This window comes from Callithrix jacchus, chromosome 4, assembly GCF_049354715.1.
Source record: "Callithrix jacchus isolate 240 chromosome 4, calJac240_pri, whole genome shotgun sequence".
Taxonomy (NCBI): Eukaryota; Metazoa; Chordata; class Mammalia; order Primates; family Cebidae; genus Callithrix; species Callithrix jacchus.
The window spans coordinates 168,710,597-168,728,274 of NC_133505.1; the positions used below are offsets into that span (position 1 = coordinate 168,710,597).

Below are 17,678 nucleotides of genomic sequence, written 5' to 3' on the forward strand. Positions count from 1 at the left end.
GAATTAACTTTATTAAGAATCACTTATCAGTATTACAACCTCCTTCCTGAATTTCCAACTTTTGAAAATTACTAAATAGTTTCTTCCTTTAATCCTTACCTGGGTAGGGTAATATAACAGATCATGACATAAAAGTTTCTTTGAAATATTACCACAATCATCAGAGGCATCTAGAAATAATAGTTAAGTATATTTTTAACATTTGGAATGAAAATGTTCAGCCTCCCAAATGCATAAGGTCTATTCTAAACAACTAGAACAAAAATAAGGAAAAAAACGAGAGCTTCTAGAGCCCTTTGCATCTCCATTTGTTTCACTAATTTACAAAAAGAACTTCCGCAGACATACTGGATTATCATTTGTTTAGCCACCTTTGCTAATCTTGTAGGTGACAATACTTTGCAGAATTTGAAGTACAACAAAGATGGAAAGTTTTATACTTTTATAATTTATTTGCAAAATATTTTATAATTATTACTCTGTAAAGATTAATATTTAGTTTCCAGTGGGAAATGGAAGATGAAATGTAAATCCATGTTTGCATTCACGTCAAAGTACTATTTTCTAACACCTCCGTGTAACTTTAATGCTCTAATGTAGAAGATGTTCAAGTACAGGCCGGGCGTGGTGGCTCACGCCCATAATCCCAGCACTGTGGGAGGCCGAGGAGGGTGATCACAAGGTCAAGAGATCGAGACCATCCTGGTCAACATGGCAAAACCCCGTCTCTACTAAAAATACTAAAACTAGCTGGGCATGGTGGTGCGCGCCTGTAGTCCCAGCTACTCGGGAGGCTGAGGCAGGAGAATTGCTTGAACCCAGGAGGCAGAGGTTGTGGTGAGCCGAGATTGTGCCATTGCACTCCAGTCTGGGTAACAACAGTGAAACTCGGTCTCAAAAAAAAAAAAAAAAAAAAAAAAAGATGATGTTCAAGTACATAATGTCACATTGCTATTAGCAAACATAATAATCACATAAAATATTTCATATGTAATATAAGTACAGCACAGAATCATATATTGTTATAGAAATATCTGTAACATAACTGAAATATTTGTAATACATAACTAAATGATAATAGAAATATTTGTAACAAATATTTGCAACAAATATTTGCAACATGCAGAGTATCAAAAGATCACAAGAACTGTGATAATTTTAATGTGCACTAAGAAGTGCTTGGTGAAGGATGTAGGAAGCTTTACTGTTAAAACCTTTATCAGCAATATGAACAAATCCAATTTCACAACTTTTATAACCTACAGTAAAGGTCAAACAATAAAAAAAAAAAAAAGGAGGAAGAAAAGGAACAGGAAAAGCAAAAGCTTTCCAAGGGGAGACAAGGTTGCAAAGACACTAGCACTATTGAAACAGTATATTAGCAAGAATTTTACAATATTAAAAGAAGCATCTCAGAAACTGCAGGAAACTAAAAGACTCTTCTCTCTCCCTTAGGGCAATAGCGATGTTTGCGGTATTGTTTCAGCTAATGACATATCAAGGCAGAATCTGAAGACTAAGGAAAGCTTCCACCTCAGAATGCTACAACCTTCGCTAAAGTCCTTCAGAAGTTATTCAGAAAATACTGCATGCCAATGTCTGTGCCCTAGAAGCATACAAGATGACATGCAATCTATTTCACACATTGCTTTCCAGAGCCAGCAAGTTGGGGATTAATAGCCAGTCTAAGGAAGATCAAGGTCAGGCTAGTCCTGGCTGCGGCACTTTTCAAGCTGTTGGCTTCACTTGGTCAAGCAGCTGGGGCATCAGGTAAATCTTGAGAGCCCCGCTTCAGAGTGGCATCCCTATTTATTTGGCTACATAACACAATTAAAAGTTGGCAAGGTTTTCTGTGTCATGCTGTGACCTGGACAGCCATGAAAACAAATAACACCCTGACGATCATCTGGGCAATGTTCCCATCGGCCTGGCTGAAGGGCCTGAGGTAGAAACTCTTGAATATGGAGTCATAACTCTTAGAGAAATGGCGAGGCAATTCCAAAATGACCTGAAACACCTTTCTTGAGGTGTGTAGCTGTCCCTAGTCAAGAGCGGGAATCTCCCCCGTTCACTTCTTCTTGGGTCTTAAAATCCTTACTCTCTCTTAGTCAACTCTTCTGTGTGGCAGCTTCTTGATTATCCCAATAACTAAAGTAGCTCCGTTTGTGTTCATATGAGTTTCCTCTATTTGTATGGCAAGTTTGGACACATAGAGAACTTTTTCATAAATTGTACAAATCACATCCTTCATTGCAATTCATCACTTGCAGCATTTCGGTGTGTTTGGGTGCCCTGCGTGCGTGTGTGTTAGTGTATGTGTGTGACTCTGTGTGTGTGTGTGTGTGTGTGTAGCTGTATACACATATACTACATATATAAATTATTTGCTTGAAGGATCTGTGATGAAGTTTCAGATATCACGTTACTTCACCCCTAAATTCTTCAACATCCTGAAACTGTGGATGTTTTTCATATGAAACCATTCAGCCTTTTAAGTGATTTGGTTATTTCGGTAGTTCTATTTGTAGCCTAATCAGACAATGACAGTGGTTTGCAAACTAATTAAAGATGACAATCCAAAATATCGGGGATTCTCTGGTCAAGCCAACTAGACGGTGCTAAGTGAAGCCACGTTAAACAAGTGCCCTGTCCATCGCCCTTCACAGAGCTGCATGACTCTGTAAGAAAGGAAGGATAAGGCACAGCACATCCCAATCTTCTGCTGACCACAGAAGCCTTCCTGGAATGCTGCATCTTGTGAAATTGTACTTCGCAGAAAAAAAAATTGGAAAAAATTATCAGAGGAAGGATTCAATCTACTTGTAGGACTTGATTTATAGAAAGTAAAACTGCTCAAGTTTATAAACCCAGATTTACCAAAATCTCCTGGAGACTTGCCTAGGGCCAAGTTCTCTCCAACACAAAACATCAATGAACTTACATCATTATTTTGTCATGTGCCAGAAGGTTAAGTCTACTCATGTAATGATTTTACAAATAAAGTATGCTAATTTCATTCAGTAGTAGTTCTTTTTTTTTTTCCTGCAGAGAAGTTAAAAAAATAAAAGTGCAGTGAGTTCAGGGCCCTTTTAAAGTGCGAGCCACTGTGGCCATTCAGAGGGTCCACTGGCTCCTACCACTCCTTAGCCCCAGAAGTCCATCTCCCTCTTCAGTTTTCTCTCCCACTTTGCCTAACAGAACACTCAGTTAAGCCTTTTCTTTTCTTTTCTCGGTCCAAAAGGTTGGTGAAATAATTAACAATATTCACAACGTATCCAGAAGAACACATATGTGAAAAGAACCTATTTTATTTGCTTTGGATTTTTTTATAAACCATCATAAACTTTAGAGTTATCATTTTTCTTTTATGTATTTTAGATAATAGGCTTAAGCGCTGAGGACAGGATACTGAGGAAGAGTCATTTTGATTCTAAGGGAAACTTTCCATTAACCTCAGAAGTTTCCATTACTGGTTGTCACTGAATTTAATTGCTTGGATAATTTGTTTTCTAGGTGGGGAGAGAGTAAGATTTGACATATTTCATATCTTGATAAAATACTGTTCGGTATCAACATATTATAAAAGAGTAAAACAGCAGGAAAAGAACTGATTTAAAGTGATATTTATCACATGAGCATATTAAAATATTAAGTAGAACAATGCTACCCAAGAGAACTCTCTGTAATGATGAAAACACTCTCCATCTGCACTCTCATATATATATATAATATATATATTACACACACACACACATATCGTATGTAGCCATTAGCTACCACTACCTATGGAGAATTTCAAAGTCGGTGAGGAATTACTCTCTGAGTTGTATTAATTTAAAGTAATTTCAATGTAAATAGCTGTATGTGGGTAGCAGCTACCAAACTACAAAGCACAGAAGAAGAGAATAAAAAACACTGGTGTGTCTTCCTCCCCCAGCAAGAATGTAGGTAACTGACAATGCTGAGACTCACTGCGCAGTAAAACAGCTTGTTTCAATCTGTGCTGAGAGAAAAACAATGTTGGCTCGAGGGAAGGGGAAAGAAGGTTTAACCTGTGGTACTGGGAGTAGGACAGAGGCAGGTAGGGACTCTGCAGTGCTAGAGGCAGAGCAAAACTTCTTGCTGTCATGTGCCCTATTTCCTACACCAAAGGGATCAATTCTTGAGATGCACCTGGACAGCAAATTTCCCATCCCCATTTCCATTGCTACCTTTGAAATCTGACCCATATGCTCGAGGTACAGATAGAATGGCACTCCCTGTAAGATTTCTGCCTTTGATCTCCTTTATCATATGATATTTCCCTAAAAATGACATCTAAGAGAAGGAAAGCATCCAGTGCAGTATTGTCCCTTTTGATCAGCCGGCTCGCACCAACACCACAGAACCAGCAACTGAGAAGGAGCTGCTGGCATGAGGCATCCTCCCCAGCCTTTATCCAAAGCCCCCCACATTGCCCAGCCTGGCTATCAGTGGTTTCAGCTCCTTCACCCTTGCCTCCTTCTGACTACAGAGTGGTCCTGGTTTCTGACACATCAAGAATGCCACTTCTGGTATCAATAGCTTCTATTTTTCAGTTACGCCTGCCATACTCCCTCAGATCAGCTCTGCCCCTAGTTACAAAGGGAATCACCTCGGCCCTGGTAGATCCCTGGAGTCCCCTGTGGAATAGATGCATGACCACAGCCTCTGCACCTGTGACAGTGATCTGGTCAGAAATAACAGCAGGGGCACTGAACCTTTTCCCTCGTCATCTGCCAGGATTCTTGCTATTGTAATTCTGGGTGGTGGCCTTCAGCAGAGCTTGACCACGTTTGCTGGAATACACGTCTCCACAAGGACGCAATGAATATGTACCAAATGAACAGAATCAACACCACCTCTGACGTCCAGCAAGCTCTTTTCACGCATCATGAAGAGAAACCTATTTTTCTTCATGTTGACTGAAGCTATTCATTAGTTCTCATTTAACCAATACGTACAAAATTAGTCTAAAGTGGTTTCACATGAAATTCCTTTGGAACGGATTTTCTGAATCACCTCTTCTAAGGATACCTTGCTTTGGAGCATCAAAAAGATGGATCGGCCAGGTTCTTTGGCTTATTCCTGTAATCCCAGCAATTTGGGAGGCAGGGGCAGGTGGAACATGAGGTCAGGAGATCAAGTCCATCCTGACTAACACGGCGAATCCGCGTCTCTACTACAAATACAAAAAAAATAGCTGGGCGTGGTGGCACATGCCTGTACTCCCAACTACTTGGGAAGCTGAGGCAGGAGAATGACTTGAACCCAGGAGGCAGAGGTTGCGGTGAGCTGAGATCCCACCGCTGCACTCCAGTCTGGGCAACACAGTGAGACTCCATCTAAAAAATGTTAATAATAAGAAAGTGGGGATCACGACCATTTCACCCTTATGCAGGTTACTGGGGGGAAAGTTGCTACACTGGGCAGGTCAAACATGGAACCTTCATTTTCTCACTAGAAGCCTCCCTCCAGGGAGCCACACTTAGCACTCAATGGAAAGGTCATGCAGCCAACCAATTCACTTGACCATCCTAGCATCCAACTCACCACGTGGCCCCATGCGTGCCTGTCTTCCCGGCTCACTATGTGAGTGTGTCACTCTTTTTAGTTGGTTGCTTCCTTCCTTCCCCTTCTGAAGGGTCATGGTACCTTGTGTGCATACCACTGGCCCTCAATGAGCTCACCTTGACCTTTCCATACCTAGCCAGTTGTTTCTATGGATATTACCATTCTGTATGTAACATTTCACTCTATTTTATATGGTCCAAATGGCTAGTGAAGTTACCTGAACTCAAATACCCAACAGATATGTGCTGGGTCAATACCTTCACCCACATTTTTAATGGGGTGAAAATCAAAGTGAGTATGGTAGGGATATCAGGGCAACAAAGGAATAAGAAATAGAATGCAGCCAGGATTATTAAATATCTAGAACATCTTTCTATCAACCAGATACCCTTGAAATTGTTGGGATATCATACTGGAAATCAGTTAAAGTAACATCAGAAAAATTACTTATATGAGGACTAACACAAAAAAATTACATTTATACAGGACTTGGTATAATGGAATGTTAAAGGGAAAAAGTGAAATTCTGAAAGTTTACCAACAAGTAGAACTACGCTAAAGGAAGACAGTTATTACATGAACACTCTTCACTCCAATCCTTGTCTAAAAGGTTATTGCACCCAGCTAAATCAAACTGTCCTGTTTCATGCTTTTAGCAAGCCATAATTTTAACTCCTGTGGAGTAGCCAAGGTTATGCTGTATTATACATAGCTTCCAGTTACATAACCATCCATCCGGCGAATGTACTTCTAAAAAATACTTCTAAAGCATGTTTAGCAATCTCTAAGGAGACTCTACACTTAAAAGTTATAACTTAATTCTCAGTATTTTTGCTGGGGTTTTTAATTAATGTATGTGTACAATAATTTAATCTACTGAGGCAAAACCTGCTGATTAACTCTAATGTCTTTTTCTGATGTTTTTGGTTGTTGTTGCCAATTTATTTTTTCATTTTTCATTTTGAAGTAATAATGAAATTTCCCCTGCCAAGACAAAACTGTAGAGTGAAGCATAATTTGAGAATTAGGTTTAAATAAATAACAAAGTTCAAAGCCAGAAAGAGTAAATGTAGTTGCTTTTTCTTTCAGAAATGGGCACAGGCCAGGAAATGGGCACAGTTAAGGTGGAGGCAGGAAAGCCACAGCTTTCCAAAAGGTGAATGAACTCCACAATATATATGTAAGTGGAAGAAAGCATCAGCACTGCAGATATCACGTTCAGTTTCCTCACAATGACATCTCTATAGCCTGGGACGTGTCCATCGTGACTTAAAGAGGAACTCTCTGAAGCAGGAACTCTGTGTCAAACCCTGGCATGGCCTTGTCACCATTGGCAAATTAACTGACCCTCAGTGCCCGTTCCCTCATCTGTAATACTGACACAACAATAGTATCTAACCTAAGAGACAGTGGTAGGGATTTTAAAAATAATAACAGAGGCGAGGCACTTAGCACAATGTCTGCTACCCAGAGGATGTTCGGTACATGTTGGTTATTTGTATTTGCTGCCAAAAAATTTCAGAACTCAAGTTCCTCCCACAGATTCCTCAAACTCTAAGCATTACTACTCCAGCTTCCTCAGGTGGCTACGCTCCTGCTTTTAAAAATGTTGGTTCCATCTAAACTTACTCTGACTTTTTGGAAGTAGCTGAAATGTAAATCTTAAATAATTCTTTTTCAAATTTTCAAATTTTATTTCCAACCAAATCCTTTACGATCAAATATTTAATAATATTATGGAGCATAACCATGATGGAAAGTCCCACAATCGATTTAAATTTTACTAGAGTCTTATTTCTTTCTGTGAATCACTTCTTTATTATGATGTAAGAGATACAGGTTGATTGTAGAAAAGCTAGGAGGGAAATAGTAAACAATTATATGATCTAATCCAGTTGATAAAATTTTCAAGTTGGCTAATAGACTTTTCAAAAAATAAGCATGGGCAAAGACTTCATGACTAAAACACCGAAAGCCAAAATAGACAAATGGGATCTAATTAAACTAAAGAGCTTCTGCACAACAAAAGAAACTATCATCAGAGTGAACAGGCAACCTACAGAATGGGAGAAAAATTTTGCAATCTACCCATCTGACAGAGGGCTAATATCCAGAATCTAGAAAGAACTTAAACAAATTTACAGGAAACAAACATGAAAAAAAGCTCATCATCACTGGTCATTAGAAAAAGGCAAATCAAAACCACAAACTGCTGTGAGATGGTATCACAGCAGTTAGAATGGCAGTCATTAAAAAGTCAGGAGATAATAGCTGCTGGAGAGGATGTGGAGAAATAGGATCACTTTTACACTGTTGATGGGAGTGTAAATTAGTTCAACCATTGTGGAAGACAGTGTGGTAATTCCTCAAGGACCTAGAACTAGAAATACCATTTGGCCCAGCAATCCCACAATGAGAACACATGGACAAAGAGGGGGAACATCACACACGGAGGCTTGTCAGAAGCAGAGCTAGAGGAGAGATAGCATCAGGAGAAATACCTAATGTAGATGATGGAGTGATGGATGCAGCCAACTACCATGGCACGTGTATAGCTATGAGACAAACTTGCATGTTCTGCACATGTACTCTGGAACTTAAAGTACAATTTTACAAAGTATTTTCAAAACAAAAACTGTTTTTTTATTGTGTGGTTGTGGAATGGTACTGAAGGGGATTCAATGCATATTTGAAAATTTAATATTCCTGGCAAATTTGTTAAATTTGTGTCCATTCTTCTTTGAAAGGGAGATGCGATTGTCAGCATTTTATAACAAAGTAAACAAAACCCAAGGGATTGAATGGTGTCCCAAGACAGCACCCAGGGTAATCAGAGATTTGCATGGAAGCCTTTCTGATTAGAAAGCACATGCTTTCCTGTTAACCACATGATAATAACATTGCATCAGACGGTGGACTTTGCTAAATACTGCAGGGGATTGATTCCTCGGCTCTTGCAAAGTGGCACTTTCACACAGGCTGGCGGTTATTGAACAAGGCCAGCAATCACTAATACCCGTGCCTCCTGACTCACTACCCCAACGTCCCTCATGCCATCAGTACTAACACTTTCATGGAAATTCCCGTTAGTGTTTTAAAGCACTGCCATTCAGCAAGAATGTGCAGGTACAGCAATTACCAACCAGGAAAATTAAGCCTCATTTTCAAAGATTAGCACATGTTCTACAAATTGAATGTTTTCCCAAGAAATGGAATCCAAGGGATGATCTGAGAATCAATAGAATTTCTTTTGCATTTTTATGGAAGTGGTACTTTTCTTCCTATTTAAAAGCATCTTTTAAAAAACAAGGTGCCAGGAGACGCTGTAGGAAGACCTTCAAAGGGGTACAGACCAAACAAACAGGCACCCGGAGGAAGGGAAGGGAAGTTTAGAGGTGGGGCTAATTCAACACCCAGAGTTCTTCCATTTCCAATTGCATGCACTTTGTTTCAGCTGTACCATCTGAAACGTTTCTATCTTGAATATCCTAGGTTTTGAGCAGCAGAACCATGGTTGCCCAAGAGAGTCAAGACAGAAACCACAGCACAGACTGTCTCTTCTCCTTTCTTCTGAGTAGTCAGGGATGGCAGCCGCTGGCCACCTGTGGCTCTGAGCACATAAAAGCTGGCTCTGGAAACTAAGGAACTCATTTTAAAATGTTATTTACATTTATTTAATTTAAATCTAAACAGCCAGTTCTGGCCAGTGGTTATATAAATTCGGGCAACACAGGTCTAAGGGGATGAATTCCTTCTTAATACAGGTTAAAGGTTCCAGGGAAGTTACTTATAGATTTGTAGACTTTTATCCAGTACATATGCAAATAATCTGTCCAGGGTAACAGATAACACCAAACGTGTGTGGTCTGTTAGACATTTCCTGGTTGATAAACAGATAGAGAGATAGATCCCTAATTTCTCAAGGCTCTCTGAACTGTTCATAACATTTTATGATGTCCCTCATTCATTAAAAGGTTAAATAAAAATTTTTACATGTGTCCACTTTATATTTGCTTTATGATTTTACCTTTTGTAAATCATACTTTCGGATCTTATTTCTAAGGAGAGAGAGGATTGTTAAGGCTCCGGCTTGGGGTTGTCTCTCAATAAGTAAGCAATAAATATTCACCTTTCTTCCTTACCTTTATTCCTGCTATTACCATCTAGGAATCCTTAATTTATCCTTATTTCCAGATGCCCTAATTCCCCACCCACAACCTTATTGGGTACAGAAATACCACTTCCTCTAGGAAGTCTTACTTAGCTCCTCCATTTAATGTAAATCCCCTGCCCCTAAATGCCCATTACGTTTTAGTTACATCATTCTTAGGGACGAAAGCCACCTTCTATCTCACAATATCTCATAGATAATTTTATCTCCCCTATTAGGCTTTACATTTTTTTGAAGGTGAAGACCACATTTTATTGCATTCTCCCTCATGTTGATGAATAAAAATGGCAAACATTATGTGGAGGAACCAAATAACTAGACTTGAAACTAATGGTGTGGTATAAAAAAGTCTTTTAGCTTGCCAAAGATAAAATCACAATCAACTGACCTTAAAAATAACTTAATCTCTGTGACAATATAATGAGGAATATTCTTCCAGGCCCATTAAAATGACATGCAATTTGATAATTATTTTTACAGTGTCAGGATTCTAAACTGAATGTTTCTCGGCTTCTGTTATTTGGTGATACTAAATGAATGTTGTCAAAAGATAAAACGTAAATTGGTTCTAAATCTTCACTGAACCACATCGTGCAGGGGAGGTTACATTACAGCCGCCATGTTTGTGTCATCATTAAGAAAATGGAGAGTCTTATTTTAATAGCATTAAGACTACTGAAATGATTGTTTGTTCTACATAATTGGCTTTGCAGTTGAGGATGAAGCCTTTGATGGGCATCACTGAATACATGGGCAAGGCTGAAATAAAAACGAAGGGCAATGAACTTAATCCCTCTGGACTCGGACAAATGGACACAATGGGCAATAGCTGCGGCCGCCATCTGCAGGTAATGCTGTCATTGTCTGAAAGGCCGCCTTCACTTTCTAAATAGGTTTTCCAAACTAATTAAAGAATCTAATTTCAGTTAAAAAAAAAAAAAAATCCTTCTTTTTGAAGCCCAGTTTGCCTGGCTTTTGTATTTCGACCTATGGTTTGATCACCTGTCCAAACCATCTGGCGGTGGCAATGTGATCTAGTTAGACTCTCACAGACGGTATCTGGGAAGCTCCATCATTTGGGCTTTCATGCTGAAGCCACACGGCCGCACAGCCAGGACACCTTGATGAAAAGCCGCTCACATCCACAGTGAGCCCATCATGAGATGATGAGACCGAGTGGCTCTACAACGATTTTGAGAGTCAGCAAAATTGTATTTTAAAATGAAATCTTCTTTTTGGTTCTGTATTAGAAGTAAGGAAAATCACTTTTGGGGTAAAACCAGGGCTTTGGAAGAAACTGATACTTTAATTTTTATTAGGTTTAATTTAACTTGCAGTAATAATTATGACATGATAATTATACCAGGTGAAGCCTGCCGCAGACTTAGTCCTACTTTAATATTTAATTGATACATTGCAAACAACAGGATTTTCAGTGTACAGACAAATATAGTATCCTTGTGTAAATGTATGTGCTCAACTAATGCATCTATTCTACAATTGAAGAATCTTGCCTTAATCAACATTAATGATTCATATCAGGAAAAAAAAGTAGAAAAACTGTAAGAGGCACCTCTTGACACATTCTCCATGCAGTATGTGAACCCAGGTCTAGTCATTTCATCCCCCTTCAGCCTCTTTCCTGAGATGCAAGGTTTCCACATCCCTTTCTATAGCCTGTGTGGGCGTGGGGAGAAGGAAGCAGAAAAACAAACACACATATATGCATCCACATGTTCCTGCTCCTTACTGCTCTGGTTTCTCAGACTTTTTTTTAGACAGAGTCTCACGCTTTCACCCAGCCTGGAGTGCAGTGGCACTCTTTCGGATCACTGCAACCCCTGCCTCTTGGATTCAAGTGATTCTCCTGCCCCAGCCTCCTGAGTGGCTGGGATTACAGGCATGTACCATCACGTCTGGCTAATATTTTGCTTTTTTGTCTTTTTTTGTAGATGGAGTATCACCATGTTGACCAGGCTAGTTTTGAACTCCTGAGCTCAAGTGATCCGCCTGCCTTGGCCTCCCAAAGTGCTAGGATTACAGGTGTGAGCCACTACACCCAGCTTTAAATTTTTAAAAGACTATTAATAAATACATCAATTAGAGGAATATGTAAGATTCTTCTGAGAAGCTCAATTACTATTAGCGCAAGGGAGAAAAAAAACATTATCACGATATAAAAATGTCCACTAAGACTGGAGGCAAGTAGAAGTGTGGGATAAAATTCTGGCAGAATCTCTTTCAAAAGAAACAGGTGGTTTAGTGTGTGGTTGAGAGGCAGACATGTCGCACACAGCTCCAGCACACACTGCACCCTGGGGAGACAGGTACGCCTTTCAGAGGCCTGAGCTGCCGTGGCAAGAGTCACAGCCCTCCAGAGACAGGATCATCGTTCATCTGGAAGCCCTTGCTGGAGAGCAGTGTGATGAAGGTGCTTTCTCCACTCCCTGTGGAAGCCCCTTTGGGAAGGACCCTTGTCAGCAGGCATGATGGTGGTGGCTTAGCAGGGGTGGAGGCTCCTTTGTGCAGCCTGCGCTCCTGCTGAGAGGAGCCCCCAAGCCCTGGAGTCACGACATCAGGAGGCTGTCGTGACTCATTCACTAGGTTTGGGAAGCCCAGTATTGTCTAGTTCACGCTGCACAGGGCAGGACCCTGAGGTGTGTGGCAGGCTAGAGCCCAGGGGGCACAGCAGCCGGGGCTGGAAACAGCAGGGCCTGCTCTGGAGTGCATCTGAGCAAATCCACCTGTCTGGGCCTGTCTGGGCTTGAGGCTTTGACACGAGTTATGTATTCAGTTTACTAGTTAGTTATTAATTTTTAAGCTTACCAGGGAAATTGGATGCAAAGCAAAGTACGGAAACCATTCATTAAAAGATTCATGAGGTAACAGTTGAGTGGACAGAAAAGAAGCATTCCAGGAGTAAAAAGCTGCCGACTTTGTAGGGTCACAGGGAGGCAGTGCCGGGACCGTAACAGTGCAGCTCCCCCTGTGGGGACCCGGCACCACAGGTGGGGTGGTATAGAAGGCACATGGCCTCCACTCTTGCTCCTCTGTGGCAGTGAACTAAAGAACATCCATCTTTTCATTTCTTTTCTGTTTCTCAGCTGCCAACCATATGCCTGTTTAGACAATTCTTTAGGAATCAGGCCTGGCATGGTGGCTCACCCCTGTAACCCTAGCACTTTTGGAGGCCAAGACAGGCGGATCACTTGAGCCCAGTAATTTGAGACCAGCCTGGGCAACATGGAGAAACCCTGTCTCTAGCAAAATAAAAAAGTATAAATTAATAAATAAGTTAGCTGGGCAAGGCAGCATGCACCCGTACTCCCAGCTTCTTGGGAGGCTGAGGTGGGGGAATTACTTGAACCCTGCAGGTCATGGCTGCAGTGAGCCATGATCCCACCATTGTACTCCAGCCTGGGTAACAGCCTGTCCAAAAAATAAATAAATAAATCATAAATCAGCCAAAGGCTCAGCTTGTCTGACAGAAACTTTCCAAAAATCTACTGGAACCCAGTAGATTGAGAAATGTGTCAGACACTTCATCTAACACTGCATAGGTGACTACCAGTCAAGAAAAATTAATAAAAACTGACCAGCCGTCCACCCTGTAGCTCTTCCGCTTCCTCTATTGTTCATCCCTGGCTTTATTTCATTTCTAAATTGAACTGCATATTGCAACCTCAGGCCAGCTGGATCTTTGCATAGATATTATATCTCGTTTCTGCCAGAGATGTTTTTTATTCAGAATGAACAGTAAAAGGCAACGCTAGGTACAAAATGCACTTGAGTTTTAAAAGAAAGATGAAAAAACTTGCACATCATCCAATAGCCCTCTGCAGCATGGAGAGAAGAAAACATACTTCATGGAAATAATATCTTTTCTTCTCCATTTCACAAATGGAGATCTTAAATTAAAACCCTTTTTTAGATTCATTAGCGTTCCCTTGATTTGATTCTTTGGCCCACGAGTAAATACATTTTAGAGATGATATTATACCTGTGATGGGTGTGGAGTGAAAACAGTAATAAATGTCACTGACCTGAAATGTCACTGACATTTCTGTGGTTACTGTTTTATAACTGCTGCTTCTTTGTATGAAAATTAATTAAAAACACCTTCTCTTCTGAGTTTTATGTCTTTGAGATCCTGGCTTATAATAAAATTATGAGAACAGAATACCTATAAATTCTTTGTCTTATGTGACTTAACTTTTCACGAGACCCTCCATTGATTTTGCTATCAGACACCATTTAGTGAGATCCTACTATTGTGCCTGGCTCGTGTTTGATTCTGTTGAAGATCCTGAAAAGTTTCTATTTATTCTATGAGTTTTACAGATAAAAACTGAGTTTCAGAAATGTAAATATAATTTTCCAAGAGTCATATGGTTTTGTAAGTGTCATCCCTGGGATGAAAACCAAGCTCACTATGTATCCAATGCCCCTGTTCTTTCTGCCACAATACACTCTAGCTTTTCGATATTTGATGTGATGTTTAAAAGCTAGTCTCTCTAAGAAAATTGGGGAGAGGGGGAAAGCAGGAGTACATTCACATGCCAGTTGGGGTGTTTAACAGCTGTATGATTTGGGGGGTGAGTATTTAAAAACTTCTGAGCCCTAATTACTAATAATATTTGCCTTAATGATGGCATAGAATAGTAAATAAAATAAAATTCCCTTGCCAGGCAAGAACAGTTGCTCCTTTGTATCCATAAAGGATTGATTCCAAGACCTTCCACAGACACCAAAATCCATCTGTGCTGAAGGCTCTTGTGTAGTATCTGCCTATAGTCTATGCATATCCTCTCATATATTAAAATTGTCTCATAATCAATGGGGAAAAGACTCCCTATTCAACCAACTGTGCTGGGATAACAGGCTACAGATATACAGAAGAATGAAATTCAAATGGATTAAAGACAATCCATCTTGAAGTTCATTTTTCTGTATGGTGATTCCTATACGGAAAAATGCCTATCACCGTACAGAAAAATCAACTCCAGATGGATTAAAGACTTAGTGTAAGACTTCAAACTACAAAAATCCCAGAAAAAAACCTAGAAAGTACCCTTCCCAATAGAGGCCTTGGTGAAGAATTTATGTTTAAGTCTTCAAAAGGAATTACAACAAAAGCAAAAATTAACAAGAGGGACCTAATTAAACCAAAGAGCTTCTGCATAGCAAAAGAAAGTATCAGATAGCTACAGAATGGAATCTTCAGGTATGAGCCCAGCTAGACCAGAGTTCATGGAGGAAAACATCTCAACATAAATGTAAAGAGTGGTTAAATCAAGCAAGGGTAAGAAGTTAAGATACGGGTACAAAGCAGAAGTCAGCAAACCAGGTACAAATGAATCTGTCACCCATGCAGTGAGCATAACCCAACAGGTAGTTTCTCAAATCAGAGACCCACCTACATAAAAGAGTGGCTAAATCAATCAATGAGAAAAAGTCAAGATGCAGGTGCAAGACAGAGGTCAGGAAACAGAACTCCATATGGGCACAGCATTGTCGTCTCAGGGCGCAGCCAAGAGGAGGAGCAGGAAGCTGTCAGGGAAGAGTATTCAAAAAGGCAACACTCATCGAAGGACTGGAATTTGGAGTCATGGATTTCAGGAGGGATTTGCAGTGAAAGAAACAGGCATATACAGACTAAGTGCCCGGTAAACATTACAATTCTTCTTTTCACTCTTCTCCTGAAATGGGATGCGTTGTGAATGTATTGAGCTAAATTATCCTGCATTGCTTGGGCCAGCTATCCCCTTCTCTGGTGAATATTTATTTTCAAAGAGTTAGATGAGTAAAGAGAGGAGAATGGTAATGTAACCAATCTGATGCCTTGTTAGAAAAGCTTCCCTCATGATATCAGAATGCTTTGGTCTGAAACACTGGTTCCTGCTGGCCCAGTTTCTTTTTTAAGATATTCTGCCTATGTTTCTCCCCATGATGTGTATTCATTTAGTGAATAAGGAATTATTTCTTTTCTTTCTTGTTCGCCCTCACTCCTAATGCCCAGATCAGTATCTTGCATTTGCTGTTAGGTGATGACACAGAATTGGCAGCAAAATAAAATAGGCCTTCTTCAACTGGTCTGTTTGTCACTTAGTGTATTTGTCATTGCTGTGACAGTAACCTGACTGATGAATGAAATTTACTGGGCTACGAGGAATAATAAGATATTCCTGAAGACTGGTTTCTCACCTTGCTATCTTAAACCAAAGCCATTAAACTCTTCAAATAAGCATGCTTTACTGAATAATTCACGGATTTCAATCAAATTTAGAGCAGCAGAGAACTCTGAACATTCCTGTGATGCCACAGTGGCACAGCCACAGCTAGGCTCAACAGCTCCAAAATCACCAGCCAAATAGTTCAGTCTCTCAAGCCATCATTGGACATAGACTATGCTTCTCTGGCATTATTTCATTACTAAAAAAAAAAAATGATTGAAAAGTACATGAAGCTTACAGTAGAATATTAGTGGACAGAAGAGAGGAGATGTAAATATTCAGGTAAAATTCACTAAGTTCACAAAAAGATTTTCAGCAGATGCACATTAATTGGAAAAAACGTAAGTCTTTGCTTTATCACTTTGCAGTCTGGGTGTGACAAGGACATAATCCCTAAAAAGAAAACATTTTCAAAAGAATCAGCAGAACATTAAAGGGACAGAGAATTCAGACACTAACTCAATCATGCATAATCTTATCTAACAGTTAATACACTTTCTAAGATGACATACCTGTTGGAGGATAAGACACAAAGGATAAAAAAGATAAAAGTAGATTTTATGCAAAGTTTTGCAGTTAAAGAGACTTTGGTTTGAATAACAGCCTTTTAGTTTTACAACCTTGGACAACATAGGAGGCAGAATTCTATGACAATCTCCAAGATTCCAGCCCCCAATATACATGTCCTCTGTAACCCTCACCCCTTGAGTGTAGGTGGCACCTGTAAAATGATCAGATAGCCTCATATTATACAGCAAAGATGAAGGAGTTTTGCAGATGTGAAATCAGTTGATTTCCAACCCTGGCTGGCCCTGACCCAATCAGAGAAGCTCGCACAAAAACAACTAGTCCAGATCTTGTGGGGACGAAGATATGGAGACAGAGCTTCTGATGGCTCTGAAGATGTGAATGACAATGTTGAGAGCCCCACGTGCCTGGGCACTGCAGGAGCCTCAAGGAGCTGAAAGGAACCCTGGCTGACAGCCATCACGAAAGCTGGCACTTCAGTTCCATAACCTCAAGGAATGAATGCTACTAACACTCATGTCAGCGTGAAAAACAGCAGAAAGGAACGTGGCTCAGTTAATGCCTCGATCACACCCCTGTGATTCCCTGAGTGGAGAACACAGTTAAGCACTTCACACAGTTTTCTGTGGGTCAGACCTGCAGCAATGTGAGAGCTGAATGACAGACATTGTGAGAGCATAAATAGGTATTACTTGAAGTCACTACACTTGTAGTAATTTATTACACAGCAAAAAATGACTAATATGTGTGTACATAACCTCACTGTTACTTTTCATATATGTAAAATGACCAATATGTGTGGCTGCTTTCCGTAACCTCACTGCTACTTTTCATATATGTAAAATGACCAATATGTGTGGCTGCTTTCCGTAACCTCACTGTTACTTTTCATATATGTAAAATGACCAATATGTGTGGCTGCTTTCGGTAACCTCACTGTTACTTTTCATATATGTAAGGTGAAGATCATAATTGGAGGGTACTTTAAGAATCGAATGTGATTGACACTCTTGGCATGTGGCTGGCACGTCATCAGAGCTCAGTAGAGGCGGTTAGTCATGACAATAGCACTGTTGGTAGCAGTAGTATAAACTGCAGTAATTGGGGGGCTGGATCCCCTGGATGTGCTTGTAAACAAAACTTAAAAAGTGGGA

General features: G+C 40.1%; 1 protein-coding gene across 7 annotated transcripts in view; it reads right to left on the minus strand.

Moving 5' to 3' along the window:
- PRKN (parkin RBR E3 ubiquitin protein ligase) overlaps nucleotides 1–17,678 on the minus strand; it is a 1,467,397-nt gene that overhangs the window by 910,627 nt on the left and 539,092 nt on the right. The window lies entirely within an intron of this gene.